This window comes from Lathyrus oleraceus, chromosome 7 (assembly GCF_024323335.1).
Source record: "Lathyrus oleraceus cultivar Zhongwan6 chromosome 7, CAAS_Psat_ZW6_1.0, whole genome shotgun sequence".
Lineage (NCBI taxonomy): Eukaryota > Viridiplantae > Streptophyta > Magnoliopsida > Fabales > Fabaceae > Lathyrus > Lathyrus oleraceus.
The window spans coordinates 162,644,929-162,648,285 of record NC_066585.1 but is presented as its reverse complement, the minus strand read 5'-3'; the positions used below and the strand labels follow the sequence as shown (position 1 = coordinate 162,648,285).

The window sequence follows — 3,357 nt, the reverse complement described above, 5'->3', positions numbered from 1 at the left end:
GCTCTTCTCAAAAATTAGGGTTCTTTCGGCTCTCTTTGTCTCCTTTTGTAGTCGTCCAGATTGCGAGAGGCCTCCAAAAATTCTCTATGTGGTCCCTCCCTTCTGTCCTTTTCAACGTTGGTGGTGACATTACCTTTGAGAGTGCAGGTGAGTGTTTGCACGGACACTTCTGAGACTTTTTGTCTTCACCCAAATTCGTGGTCCCTCCTTCAATCCTTTCCTTCTCCAAGAATTTTTATTGCTGGTAAGAAGCTTATTTACTGCAGTGTATTTCACTTGAATAGAATATACATTTTCCCTGAGGTTATCGAAATGTAACCGTGTTATTTGATGCTTACAGGAGGACATGTCGTGGTGATGAATTGGAATGCTACGGACTATGCTCATGGAGGATTGCAATTGCTGCAATGTGTTTTGCTCTTCATAACCAAAGATTATTTATTGAATAGGTTCCACCCTCAACCTGTTCTCTGTACGAAAACGTTTATGTCAAAAACACCATCAGCGGTAGTCTTTGTAATGACACCCTTCTCAGCGATGATCCCAGAAATTAGATTAGCAGGTGTAACATCACACGCCGGATTCCTCACACCAGCTTCCCTGGTATACCTCTGAATGACAAGTTTCACCATTGCCTCTGGAATCTGAATAAACTCAGAACTCAACCCATGTTGGTCCAAAACTCTTGGAATCAAATGCCGCATGGCTATTTGGAGCTTTTCCTCAGGTGTATATCCAGGAAGTTCAATCACTTCCATCCTATCCAGTAGTGGTGGAGGAATAGGCTGCATCCTATTTGCTATAGCCACAAAAATTACCTTGGAAAAATCAAACGGAACATTCAAGTAGTGATCATTAAATGTTTTATTTTGTTCTGGATCAAGAACTTCTAGCAATGCTGAAGCTGGATCTCCACGAACATCAGAACATGTCTTGTCAACTTCATCAAGCAACATAACAGGATTGCAAACAGCTACTCTCTTTAATCCATCTATAAGCCTCCCAGGCATGCTTCCAACGTATGTTCTCCTATGTCCTCTAATATCGGCCTCATCCTTGACTCCACCAAGGTATATGCGAATAAACTTTCTGCCTAAAGCAGCAGCAATAGAAGATGCCAGGGATGTTTTCCCAACACCTGGTGGTCCAACAAAGCACAATACTGGACCCCTTGCATCTTGCAAACTGTCAGGTATTCAATAATCCGTTGCTTGACCTTCACTAAACCATAGTGATCACTGTCCAGTCGCTTTTGTGCAACTCTTAATTCTAGTCCATTCTCTTCACTAGCATTCTGCCAGGGCAGATCAGCAATAAGATCTAGGTAAACCCGCGAACTATTGTACCCAGGTTGCTGAGGATGCATTTTTTTAAGCCTCCTCAACTCTATGTGTGCAAGTTTCCATACATTTGGCGGCATTCCTGCACTCTGAATCTTTCTTTCAAGCGCAACCAAGTCATCCTCATCATCCTCGTTGTCACCAAGTTCTTCTTTTATAGCCCTCATCCGCTGACGCAAAAGAAACTCTTTTTGAGATTTTGACAATTGACCTTCAACCTTCTGTGTAATTTTCTCAGCTACATGTATTGACTGTAAATGCCTATTAACTAACTCAGTTGATTTTGAAAGCCTTAATTTAGGGTCAACTGAATCCAACATAGATAGTTGTTCTTCAAAACTTATCTCAAAACTTGCAACAAATATATCAGCTAACTTGTGAACAGGAACGTTGTCCAAAAGGACTTTGGTTCTTCCACCAGTTTTTTGTTTCAACTCCAGAATAGAAATAAGCTCCGTTATTATTGCTTTGAATTGGCGAGACAACATTATGTAATCTGGGTCTTGCTCTATTTGTTCCATCTCAGTCATAGTCATCTCAAGGGAAGATATCTTTGCAGTTTGGTATATTCCTCTTATGCTTAGTTCCAGGACACTAAATCTACACAAACCTTCAAGAACAACGGTATATGTGACCCTTCCACTTGGTTTCTCCACTCCCCTTGATAAATGTAATGGTCGGGCAGCAACCCCCCTGTTGTGCCGATGAACAACGTCATTCTGCTTTTTGGTATCAGGCTTGAGAGAATCTGATGAACCGTCCTGAAGTTTTGAACTTTGCTCTAGAATATTGGCTCCTGCACCTTGAGATGCTGTGGGAATGAGAACAAGTGCAAGGAAGGAGATGCATAATAGGATCATGTGCATGCTCTACCTGGCTTGTTTGGAGATAAAATGTTACAGAATCGATGTCGACTACAACGCTCGATTGCATACTGGTTTGAGGAATCTCATGTCATAACAAATGGTAAGCTTCTTAGTCCTTGCTCAAGATTCTCATGGCATATGACAGAGTTGGTGAATTTATGCATAATTGCTACATTTGATGTTTATGCAGAATTTTAGATCATGGCGCATTCTGGTGAGCTCTTCGACGCCATACATAAAATTGCAGCTTCAACGCGGTTGGCAATCTCGAGTGCAATATGTTCAGAAGATATGTCTAAGCAATCAAGTAAGCACTCTGAGGAGAATGAATAGGCCAAGGAGGGAACATGTGATGCGGAAATTGACCATGCATATGATCTTGGTGGCCTTGACTGTCCATTGGAGGCACATCTGAACTTGATTTCCCAGTGTCTTCCCCTTCTTTTACATAGTATATGATCTTTCCAGTTCCAGTTTTCCATAGACCAGCCATATCTCTTAACAAAGAAGTTCTTCCACTTCCACTCGGTCCTATTATCAGTAAATTATCCTTTTCCTTGATTGCCAATGATAAGTCTCTAATAAGTGTAGATTCACTTGGTGTCTTGAGAATCGAATTTTCTATCTCCAGTAATGTTTCATGTTTCTCTTGTGGAGGATATATTCCATATAAGATGTTACTTAATAAGATTAAGTCTACGGCAGCGTTGAATAGTGTCAAAGAGAAAGAAAGGGTTGTTCTGGTGAAAGAACTTAGATCATCAACAATTCGCTGATCTGGATTATCGATAATTGACTGTGACTGAAGTTTATAGAAAGTCTGATTTTTCAAATAGCGATCCATGTAATACCTCGTCATCCAAGACCTCCATCTCAATGAAAGAGTTTCTCTTGCATAATCTCTCAATACAAAAAAACTAAGAAAGTGCAGCAATGTGCTCACCAGGATTCCTCCAGCAAAGCCACCTAAGCAGTAAAGTAGTTGCTTCGTAAATTTCTCTTGATCTGGAAAGTGCATTATAGAAATCTCTCCCTAGAAAACTGAATCCAACACTAATTCCAATGGTAGCCAAAGTGAGAATAAAAACACTAGCCAACTGCAATCTTGCTTGGACCTTATCATCAGAACTCCATTAAGGAGCAACCACTTT

General features: G+C 40.7%; 1 pseudogene; it reads right to left on the bottom strand.

Annotated features, from left to right (window-relative positions):
• Nucleotides 1-275: 275 nt before the first annotated feature.
• On the bottom strand, nucleotides 276-2,206 carry LOC127102619 (lon protease homolog 2, peroxisomal-like; annotated as a pseudogene).
• Between the last annotated feature and the right edge of the window lie 1,151 nt (nucleotides 2,207-3,357).